At 41.0% G+C, this 12972-nt stretch overlaps 1 protein-coding gene across 1 annotated transcript in view; it reads right to left on the minus strand.

The window, feature by feature from the left end:
* The window catches only part of LOC137277617 (potassium voltage-gated channel subfamily H member 7-like), a 147115-nt gene that overhangs the window by 84673 nt on the left and 49470 nt on the right, over nt 1–12972 (minus strand). The gene's annotated exons all lie outside the window — the stretch shown is intronic.

Here is a 12972-nt window from a genome sequence, read left to right on the forward strand (position 1 = left end):
TGCATGTGACCTAGATCAGTAACGTAGATGAGATGCAAGTAATGTATGTAACTTAGATCAGTAATGTGACTGAGGTGCAAGTAATATGTATTTGGCGTAGACCAGTAATGTAGTTGCGATACAAGCAATGCATGTGACCTACATCATTAATGTGGTTGAGATACAAGCAATGCACGTGGTCTAGATCTGTAATGTTGTAATTTATTTGGCCTAGAGCAGTAATGTGGTTGAGATACAAGTAATGTGTATGAGGCCTGGATCAGTAATATAGCTGAGATAGAAGTAATGTATGTGGTCTGGATCAGTAATGTGGTTGAATTACATGTAATGTGTATGAGGCCTGGATCAGTAATATAGCTGAGATAGAAGTAATGTATGTGGCCTTGATCAGTAATGTGGATGAGATACACGTAATGCACGCGGCCTTGATCAGTAATGTAGTTGAGATACACGTAATGTATGTGGTTTGGATCAGTAATGTGGCTGAGATAAAAGTAATGTATGTGGCCTTGATCAGTAATGTGGTTGTGATACACGTAATGTATGTGGTTTGGATCAGTAATGTGGCTGAGATACACGTAATGTATGTGGTCTTGATCAGTACTGTAGTTGAGATACACCTAATGCATGTGGTCTTGATCAGTAAAGGGGATGAGATGCAAGTAATGTGTGTTTTTCCTAAACCAGTACTAAGACACAAAATACTGTAAAACTAACAACAAATATTAAGCACACCTGATGTAAATATACTACGGTTAACATCTTTATACATGGCCTACATCAGTAATGTAGCAATGTGTGCTACCTAGATCAGTAATGATATTGAGGTACAAGTTGTGGATGTGGTCTAGATCTGTATTGTCTGTTGAAAGTAGGTATACATGACAGTGATTGGCAGATAATGCTATGATCGAATCCTTAACCGTCCATCAACAAAGAATCTACATCCAAAGGTGGCCTAGGAACAGTCAGTCAATATATTAAGCATTTCTTTGGATCTTCCATAATGCTCCATTAGATGTATATTTGCTTTATCAATTGCAAACGGTAGTGATGTTGATTTAGCCGAATATAATGATGCCCTAGTGCACGTGATTGGGACAATATTGCTCTACACGCAGATCTAAGTCTTGGTGACGGAAACTGGCTAAATGGGTACACGATATTAACATCTCAACACTAAAGTGCAGTCGACGATCTTAATGACAGTATGGCCGACCATCTATGACCCACTTAAATACACAGCTGGATACCGTTTTCATCCTTTTTCGTGAACAAAAGCTTCAAAGGCGGAATGCTGATGAAAATGTGATAAGCAGTGACATGAAACCCACCCAGATGCCGGCCTTCCTTGACCCGAGACTCGGAAATCTCTGCCGTACATGGACAATGAGATTCGCAGAAAATGAAAATTGATTCTATACCAGCAGGGCGATCAATGGCGACTACAGTGACTGATACCGACGTCCTGGGGTGGGAGTTGAACTGGAAGCTTTTTTGTCATCTCCTGGGTAATATGTCTGTTGTCTTCAAGGGTTGTCACAAAATAGGCTCTGAACATGTCCCCGCCTTTGTATGCATTAAATTGACGACTCTGCAGTTAAGTACATTTGTCCTTATGGACACTTGTGATATTACTGTTGTGAATCGACTCAGTGGTTTGTCCTGGACAGCCAATCTTTTTACGGCATGTAATAGTTCCTGGTGGTAGATGTAAATATCTGCATCTGACCTTGGTGTTGTTCCCGTGTGCATCATGTCGGAAGGCGCACGTTAAATCTCCATATCAACATACTCATGTTCATATTGAGAATAATGAATAAACAAATGTACTTAAACGTCGCTGTCAATATCATAGCATGGTGATTGCACAGGGATACTGAAATGTGTACCTATGTGGAACAGTAACCACCAACAGTAATGGATCGACTCTCAGGCCTCGCACGAAGTCCAGGAGACAAACCAACAAACACCAAACCACAGACCTATTCCCAAGGGAAACACTAGAAATGGATCCATGCATTAATCCCATTTGGAAAATTGAACCAGGGTATTCAGTGTGACGGACAGACGCTTTTACCGCAATGCCACCCAACCTTTACATAAGAACCAGTAATTATGAAGAGAATATGATTACAAGGTATTACCTAGTTGATTGGCCTGATCAGCTGGTGTTAGTAATGTCATTCATTACTACAGTGTCAGGAATATTGATAATAAACTATAATATGATGTAACACTTAAGTTGACTGAGTAAGTGTGAACGGGTTGATTTCCACGCTTCTTTTAGCAATCTTTGGCAATATCACCGAGGGATGGGATGGGGAATTAGGAGCACTGAAAACAGGCTTCACATTGGACCTATGTGGGGAATCTTCAACATGACGAGCGAACGCTCAAATCACTGGTCTACCTCACCGCCCCTGTAAGGTTGATGTGGCGTGCAAAAACAATTGACGTAATAACTATTCGTCAAAAGTACATCTAGGTGATCCTGGTATATTTGGTTACAACAAGCATTTCCAGAATAGAACAATGTAACTCTGTCTCTTTATAGCTGAAACCTGAGTTCGGGCATAACATCATACCCCCACAGTCTTCATGCAATTTGATCCAGTAGCCCTACTTTCGAGACAACGTGTCCTGACAATGTTCCCACCTCTATTGACGCTCAGGATATGATGCTATCCGCCTGGAGATCCATCAAAAAACACAAATATATATCTACGTCACATTTCGAAATACATGGGGGTGGACATGATGATCAGGACGTGTACATTTATCGTACACACGCCTCTCATTTGTGCCGGGCAAGTGAGATGCATGTACGGTCCATAAAGTCACCAGTCGTATAAGGGCGACACATATCTAGCTTATTCACTTGACTCATTATCTGTGTCAGCGAGTAGGAAATACCTGTCTGTGAATTATTATTTGGCAGATCAACAAGACATTTTTTTATACATCCAGGCAAGGTCCACATCAAGATGTAATATTCCTAGATATTTGCTTAGGTCTTGGAGTGCATGATCGAGCACATATTCGGCGTTGTTATCGGAATGATAGGCCGTCCGTCAACCCCATCTCGATACCTTAGACACACCATTCTCTGCACACTGCCTTCCTGAACGTCATCACGACGGCCTTACTTAACATATTATTATCCAAAAACAATTGATCAAATTGGACTCTTCTGTGTTTATGGTGTATCGAGTACGTCCGTTATGTTGCATAATGATGACGTGATACTTCAATCACTTAGATTATGACACATTTCCCAAGCCAAGCTCATAATACACCACCACATCGCTCAGACTCACTGAAAATGAGATCACGCACACCAGACATCACTGAGATGCATGCAATCATATTATGATATGTAAATGTATTGCATATATGTACATTTTGGCAGGTACGGACTCAACAACCACGGTCTTGGTGTGCCAGTATATGTACACTTAACCAACGTATAATCAATACATAACATCGCTTTTAGACTGAGTTGTACGAAACACGGGGCTTCAAAAATAGGTTTCCCAGACAGTTTCAAGGAGGTTTGGATTTATTGCTGAAATGTAATGTCCCTCTGTCCTCCTTTTTCTCACTCTTTCCATATCTGTTTGTCTCTCTCACTCCGTTTCTCTTGCACTCCGTCTTTCCCTGTCTCTCCATCTCTCTCCAATACTGTCTCCGTCTCTCACTCCGTCTTTCCCTGCCTCTCCATCTCTCTCCAACACTGTCTCTGTCTCTCACTTCGTCTTTCCCTGCCTCTCCATCTCTCTCCAACACTGTCTCTGTCTCTCACTCCGTCTTTCCCTGTCTCTCCATCTCCCTCCAAAACTGTCTCTGTCTGTCTGTCTCCAATTTCCCTTCCTCTCTTCCTGGACACACGAACACCCCCATCTCTTGCAGTAAGACGCCTACGGGCTTTGGATTTCGACAAGTTGTCCGACGAATCGAGTTACCTTAATCAAATAAATGTGCTTCAGCATTGGCAGAAAATTGTGGTGATCCTTCGATGCTCACGGAGGGAATTATTCCATGAGATGAAATTAGGTAACGTAGCGAGACATGTTTTGTATTTCGATTAACAATGATGAAACGTATACAGTAACGAAGCTCATATCGTGCCAGATCGGTCAATCTTGTGTAACTGTGTAATTGTGCTCATTGTCATGTAGATATTGCTTTCCAAGTTAGACACGTAGCACTAGGAATTGATAAATTATACCAACAATTGCCGCCTTCTGAAATACTAACATCAAAATGTATCTCTTCCTGCAGGAGCTATTTTGTATTTCCCTATACAATCAGATGTAGATCTCCTCGGTGTCGGTTTCTGATATTGCTAGACAGGAAAACGTTTGTCGTCACTTCCTGTACCTAATGCTAAGGTTTCACATCCTAGAGAAAATTTATATTCCTTCCTGACTTAACTGTTGAGCATGCCCCGAAGCGGTGAAGCTAACAGTACCGTATCGTCCAGTTTAGTGGCAGTCACTTGCCCTAGAAGATAGTCTAATGCAGAAGATGTTATACGATGTCCAGTGTTGACAAGTGATGTTTTGGGATCAGATTCTTACATGATCAAAATACTCGACCAGCCAAGTATCACGACTGAGCAACAAGGGATGTCATCAAGAGACGGTTGCGACCTGAGCTTATGTCAATGCATAATTACAGCAAATAAAAGTAAATAATCGTTATAGTTCTTAAATAAGTGTTTCCAGTATCTCTTGAATTAAGGAATGCATTCGGACAAATGTCACAAAACAATTACAGTGTTTGTTACGGTCTGTACATGGCTATGCCTGGATATACAATATACTATACAATCTCTCAAGTAGCCTCTTCCTGCACGTATGGGTGACTGTAGTCCAATTCTAACACATGGAATGCTGGGAAATAGACTGTCGCGTATTTTGACCTTGACAATTGCCCTCATGTCGCATTGTGGCCCCGTGGGTGAATAAAAATGATCATTATTCAAAACGCGACAATGCAGCATAATGGGCCAAATGGCCAAAATGTACATTTTCGCACTTCGGTTACTTTTGCATCATTCTGCTTGTTTCAGTGTTTCAGCACGACAATGCGACAGTGACCCTGCCATATTTCCATGCTCAGCCTTACAGTCACATTTTTCTGGCGTATCACGAGATTCCCATGTCAACACTTGCCGAACGAGGCTAGAATGTCGTGGCCCAATCGTAGTGTGGTCATTAGCTGTTAAGAGTTATGTCCCTTCCATGTCCACCCTACTGACCAGTCAGTTTCCACGTATCATATTGCTTTCAAGAAATTCTATATTGCAACAACACTAGCTTCACTCGTTAGTCCAGTCAAAAAACAACTCTAGTCTTCTTTAAGAAATTCCAGTCTTGTGTAAACTGAATACCATGATCAAGTCTCTGGACGATCAAGCATATAGACTCGGCCCCGGCACCGGTCACGTGATACAATACTAATTACACACATTTCTTAACTTTACGATGATGGTTTGTAGTGTATTTTCTTCCTATATCAACTGGAATTACATTTACTGGTCATCACCAAAGACATGTGCAGCAATTCATCATCTGTTACAAGACACATTGTGGTGCGTTCACGTTGTTCGCCGCCTGTTGACATTCGACTGTTGCCTTTCATAAATACATTCAACCGTATTGATCCCAATGGAATATGAAACATGGCACATTATAGTATGCTGGTAAAGAGGCTTTGTAGAAAAGCCTATGATATACACTATGGAAATTGAGTAAGCAACACCCAATTCACTGACCTATGATTCAGAGAAGTGATTAAAATTGCATTTTTATGAATGATTAATTTTGCGTAGTGTTGTATAGCATGATATTTTGTGGAGATATGCGCAATGCACGTTAAATGTCATTCTCCATCATTACTGAAATCAAGCACGTAATCTCTCTCTCTCTCTCTCTCTCTCTCTCTCTCTCTCTCGCTCTCTCTCTCTCTCTGCTTTCAATTTAGATTGAACATTCAGTACCATCATTGCCGGGGGATGTAGTAAATTGTCAGAGGATACAAGGTGGCAAGTTATTGCCATGAGTAATGCCGGAATGGCCCGCAGGCAAACTGGACATCAGTTTGGTCGTATATCCTTTCATCGTTTTAAGACTAACAATAAGGCTAAAGATGTCTAAGATCTGGAGGAACGCGTAAGACAACAATAAGAGCGGATAGAGCATTATTGATGGACCTCATCACCACTCGTGATAACCTTATTGGGCATCGATATCAACATCATATCCTTGCGTGAGATGCTGTCCCACATTTTGAGAACCATCCCCTCAGGCACAATACCCGTCTTTATGGGTGACAATGCTAGAACTCAGAGCACATGCTGTTACCGACTTCTGCAGCACAATGCTGTTGAAACCATCCCATGACCTCCTGCTGCTTTGCATGAGGAAAAGGACGGGATTGTGGAGATTGAACCAAGGAAAGAGGAAACGTCTGGAATCAGCCGTTTGTGTGCACGGAGGTTACACAAGATACTGGTTGAATGTCAGCATTTGACTTACCATTCCATGGACAGTAACTTTATTCTTCAATTGCGTAACAAAGATATGTGCTTGGTACTGATAGTTAAGTCGTATTGGTTTTGTAGGAAATGGAATTTTCAGATAACCCAGCATTTGGCTTGGCAATCCTGTCTGTGCTATCTCGCATCCTGATAACAGGTGTCGCAATTTAAAGTGAATGTTTTCCATCAGGTGTTTTTGTTAAATCTTCTTATATTCTTATTAAAATAACATTTGGAAATTATGTAAAACATAGGGTAATTACTTAACAAGTAATTCTTTGACCTTGACGTATTTGACTGAATCGTGTCATATTGTTGTTTGTGTGCCATTTGGTAGAATACAAAAACGCACAACACAATGCGACAAATGTCTCGCAGTTGCCTTGTCACTGTATCTAAAATATGTAAAGAAAAAGCTTTAAAACGAGACAATGCGGTACCTTTTGCTTGTTTTTATAAGACAATACGACGACACGGCAGTGTCGCTTCTAGGATTCCGTAATTAACCCGTAAAGGATTGATTGTCAGCAACCAATACATGTCGGCTAATGGGATCGGCTTGTCAGGCTCGCTGACTTGGTTGATGCATGTCATTGTATCCTAGACGAGCAGATCGATGCCCATAATGTCAATCACTAGATAGTCTGGTCCAGACACAGTTATTTTTCGATTGCCGTCATATAGTTGGAAAAATAGGGAAGTGAAATAGTACAATTATCTCGATATAAAAAAAGAAAACATTCTTTTTAAATGTACCTAATATACTCGAGACCCCAGCAAAACTGTCCTGAATGTAATGCATTCGGATTGGTAGCGTCACTACATCATGGCACCCCAGATTAGGGCCAACCCTATCGGTTATGGTATCCAGTATTTAATCAGTATAGTCGTCATGATATCGACCACTCGTTCGTCTGGTAAGGCGACCGACAGCACTCCTTGAATAGTCAAAGGAACATCGTCCTCACTATCTACTATCTAGCAATATTCCCACATAACAGTAAACAATGACAGTTTTTGAAATATTACAACAGTATCACGGAGGGGGGACGCCAGAAATGGGATTCACATTGTGTACCTCTGTGGATAATCGAACCCGGGTCTTTGGCGTGAAGAGCGAAAGTATTTACCACAAGGCTACCCGATCGCCGAAATCAAGTTTGGACCAGTCTCATTATCTACCGAATCCTTGTACAGTGAAGATATGCAAAACCTGACCTCCCAATCCCTCTTTGGAGCTGGCGCGACACGCACGGCTTAAGCAGGGGCTATTCTTCACAGAATAACCAAGGATTCCTGGTGTATTTGCATTCTGGAGGAGTGGAGTTGGTTGGTTCCGATATTGAAACAGCGCCGAAAAAGATTGATTATGTCAGTAGTGTATGCCCACAATGACATAAGCAATATAAGGTAATAATTCTTGATTCCAAATGTTTTAGTATTTATAACGAGAGGGAATTTTTCAACGAGAGGGCACTTTTCATGCATTAGCTGATTTCCCCAGTCTGCTCGCCATAAATCCCCTTTCACAACTTATATATCGTTTCACTTTGGCGTTTTGACAAAAAGGGCATAACACGCTAACTATTTTAAATATTTAAACAATGTTGATTTCTATTACTGTTACGAAAATAAATTTTCTGTACAATGCTTAATTTTGCAAAAGGTAAACTTCAGATACGCTTATACATGCTGACTTACAGCTAAATGGCTTTAAAAGTGCAATTCATTTCTGACCTCATTGTCCTACACGGCGATCGCAATAAGATCTACTTTCTTCACTGGACTTCTGGGGCGGTGGGGTAGAGTAATGGTTTAAGGCGTACGCTCGCCATTCAGAAGACCTGAGTTCGATCCCCCACATTGACACCATGTATGGAACCAATTCCTGGTGTCGCCGGGATATAGCTGGAATATTGTTAAAAGTGGTGTAAAACCAAACTCCCTCACTCACTGAACTTCGTGTTCATCATTGGTAGTTTAGTATCAAAGCTGACCCGAACAATTTTGAATTATGATAAATGAATCTGAATGAAAGACAATAACGACATGTGCTAGACAGTAGAACGAATCTACCCCTGCTTTGTACATCAGTATAGTGACGTCACATTGTGGTCAGGTCATTGTGGAAGGAAAGCCCAAAGCAACTCAGATGCCAGGCAGTTAACACTTTAGTGATACCCACGTTTGTATGGTACTAACAAATCCAGACACATTGTGGGGGCGATGGGGATTCAAACCCTCCGTCATATGTTCCTAGCGTGCCAAAGGGACGCAACTCCACTCAGCGAATTAACCGGGCCATCATAATGACAGATCTATTTTCATATAAACAGATATTAGCAAGCCTAACGTTAAAGTAATGGAACATGGCAGTTGACAAATGAAACAACCCATTCATCGTTAAAGGTCGAAGCTATTTGACACTGCATTATTCACATAAAACCAACGTTAAAGTAATCGCCTCTATCGTTTTGTGGAGCACAAATTACCGTGATGACAACACGTTCCTTATTTGATATCCATTGCCATAAAAGCACTCACCTATATTGACAGTATCTTCACGTTGCGTTCTTCTACTCGAGTATAACTACCCTACACTATGTGGGTACGTCAGAATACGTGCTTCCAGAAACCTCTACAATCATTGAATGAATTGATAATGTTCGAAACGCGCGTGTAATTTCCCACCTTTTACCTGTACGATTACGTCATACAGGTGAGTCATGTTGATATGATACGGGGGAGACTAGGCTTAAACAAAAGATTACTTCTTTACCGTTTGTCCGTGAGGCCTTGTTTGTAAAGGCAAAAGCTGAGAATAGCCACACGTGTGTGATAAATGACTTTCTCCAGAGAGCAACCAATATATTGGGTATTAACGTAACCGTTTGGGGTATTGATTTGTCCATGGAGGTGCGGACCGTTGATGTAATACATCATTTTTAGTGAATGAAACAACTATTAAGAACTTTGTGTTTATTATTTAGAGTAGTAAAGTTATGGTGCGATCAATTTCCCCTTACGTTACTATGTGCGAAGAGTGAATTGTTTTGACTAATAGATGTTATATCAGTGTCAGATGCCACAGCATATTACACTGTGCGATATTGTTTTTGACGTGTGATTGCGTGGGTCCCGTCGCGTGGATGACGTACCATGCATTGCTATAGCAGTGTTGTACCAGTTGTGCCTTGTTACAAGTATGTTGTATTGTACCAGCTGTGCCTTGTAACAAGTGTTGTATTGTACCAGCTGTACATGTGCCTTGTTATAAGTGTGTTGTATTGTACCAGCTGTGCCTTGTTATGTGTTGAATTGTTCCAGCTGTGTCTTAATTCAACTGTGTTGTATTGTAGCAGTCGTGCCTTGTTACAAGTATGATGTGTTGTAACAGTGTCTTGTTATGTGTGTCATTGCAACAGGTGTGCCTTGTTATAAGTATGTTGTATTGTAACCGTTGTGTCTTGTTCAGTGTTGAATTGCAACAGTTGTGTCTTGTTATATGTTGTATTGTAACAGTTGTGTCTTGTTATATGTTGTATTGTAACAGTTGTGTCTTGTGTGTGTTATTGTAACAGGTGTGCCTTGTTATAAATGTGTTGTATTGTAACAATTGTGCCTTGTTATGAGAGTGTGTATTGTAACAGTATTGGTTTCTACGCTGTACCCATATAGGGACTCGAACCCGGGTCTTTGACGAGTCGGGGGAAAGCAGTCACCATTTACCTATCCTACTGTACCTTATTAACTCTGGATAATTATACGCAACATGCATATACGATGCACCAAAATAACTCGACTGACCGCGTAATACACTACAAGTTACTCATCGTGACGTGGGGGTAAACTTCACAATGGAACATTGGGATAATGCTGAAGACAGTTCAAGACACAGTCAAAATGTGACTCCATTTTTAGGAAAACACGAACATTTTCGGTAGCCCAGATATTTTCTTTTTACAAGTATATTGGTTGGTTCTATTCAGCACCTTTGCTTTTTCAGTGATTTTCAGAACAAACATTAAATGTTATTTGCAATCCATCTAGAAAGTCATTAACATGACACTCTCTTCCACCGGAGTTCTTAGCAGGTGTACATTGCGTTGCCACAGAAATATTCCAAGGCTACATTTGTTCGAACGAATACTGATAACCAGTGTGATTGTAAATCTGCTCACGAAGAAAGTCAACGATTTCCAGCCTATGCTTATAGTACAAACAATCTTCAGCTTCCTTCAGCGAAAACATTTTATGAAACCAGGATCTGTTATAGAAGCTCGGATGGGCTCATGGGATTAACTGTGTAAATTAATAGCAGCTCATCTACTAAACATCCGCTGTTACATGCTCAGCGAATGTAATAACGTCATTCCCCATACCACACCAAGTATTTCATTAATACGGAGAGTTCCTCGGTACGCTACTGTGAGTAAGAAAGGACATAATGAGATCTCAATTGACCTGTGTTGCAGTGCTAATTCCTTACATCAGAATCTCCAGGGCACTCTTCTCGGAGAAATCTCAGGATATTTCTGAGGTCGTTAGGGTGTTCACCCTTGCGTTCTTTTGATTTCCGATGTGGAATCGACATCATGAACTGGCCACAAAAGTGCAAACGAGGAGATATGAAGTTTAACCCATTGTCTCCAAGGTGGTCAAAATAGCACTAAACATTCTAAGACCATCCCTCCAAGCTATGGCGCCCTGTGTCGTAATTAGGCATTTTCAAACCTCGTCTTTTGCAGAAGTTTGTGTAATTTCGCATTCCACTCAAATCAACTCTCGCAGAATTGGTTTATTGACCAGCACATTCTGTTTCTTTGCTTTGCGGAATATGCCAAGTTTATTGGCAACATCATTGAATCTTGTACAAGTGCTGATAGTTTAAGCAAACGGCCAACTGAAATCGTTAAAGCCGAGTCTGAACCTTGCTCAGATGATGCATACATTTTTAATACCTTTTTAATTGTTAGTTCTGTAGAAAACATGAACGGAACCGAGTCGTCCATCTCAGGACTGTGTAAAATCAGGCGTCATGAATCGAATCCCTTGTTATTTTTCGTGTTAATTAAGAAGTTACTTTCCGATGACGTTTTCCGTCCTTTTTTGCCTGTTTCAATATACGAATAGGGTGTGTCTGATATTTCAACGCAATAGCTCTCTAGAGAGTAGTCTTTGTGGATTATCTCCCCCTTGAGAAATCACATAGCGGCGTCACTGGTTTAATCCATTCCTTCGCAGCATCAAATTGACGTTAGCAACGCCATAATTCGTTGTTACGTAACGTGACAGATACGTTGTTCTATGTCTGTGATGGGCGCTGCTGCGGCTTCATATTTTTTGTAATGTTCACACTGGTGTTTTGCTAGCTTCGGAAGGATGTTTGCAACGCCCACGAGCGTTCCGCCGCGGACAACAGCGTAGTGAGAGCTAGACCTCATATAGTTAAAACATCGATCATGGTGTAAGGGAATCGATTGCTCCTGTCGAGTTTCGAACTCGAGTGCAACCAGATCGTGACACAGACGGCGCATTCCAGGCGATCACAAACCGGATCGGCATGTCTGTTTGCAAGCGAGAATCTTGGCCATGGAGATCACAACAGGCACCTCGGCCGACTGACCTCAATCTTCATCCACGTAAAAGTGCATTGCATCAGTGTCAGTTACTAGTACCCGCACATTATAATCACCTCTGCTTACGATCAATAATATTTACTATTCCGTGCAAGAAGCATTTTTTCTCTTATTCATACCATTTAATTTGACAAATGTGTTAGCACAGAATCTGTAAACTAATCGAATTGTGCTTCCAAAGGACTAAATTCTTACTTGTATAGCATATTAGTGTGGGACTGTTATATTTCTCTTCTAGACTACTATTGTAGGTAAAATCCTGTAAAATGTGCTAACCGCCTCTGCGAAACGAGTACAACCAACATAGATGATACAGTTTATGAAATGTCTGTTACTCTAGCCCAGACACATAAACGAGACATTGTCCACCATGTCCAGAATTAAGTAATTGCAATTTGACATTATAATGCCCAAGGTTTCAGGCGTATACTAAAATATGCAGTTCCAAAAATGAACACCAGGTGTTGAGTCTGTCTGGTACTTCTCCCAGCGTTCTAGGCAAGTCATAAAGTTCTATTTAGGTAACAATCGATGCGCGGCCTTCGATGGAGTTTGTAAAAGCTGTCTAATGCAGCATGTGATAACATGGCGCCTGCAACAGACCGCCTGTAATCGTCCCGTTGCCTGAACTTCCTCAGAATGGCCACTGGCACCACAACTATTGAATACTTGAGTTCATTAATTCTATATCAGCTGATAAACGTTTAGATGTTCCATTAGGCACAGAGGAATTGCCACGAAACTGCCCATTTCTCCTGCTTTTATATCTTGATGAGATTTCCAGAT

Source organism: Haliotis asinina, chromosome 3, assembly GCF_037392515.1.
Source record: "Haliotis asinina isolate JCU_RB_2024 chromosome 3, JCU_Hal_asi_v2, whole genome shotgun sequence".
NCBI classification, from domain to species: domain Eukaryota; kingdom Metazoa; phylum Mollusca; class Gastropoda; order Lepetellida; family Haliotidae; genus Haliotis; species Haliotis asinina.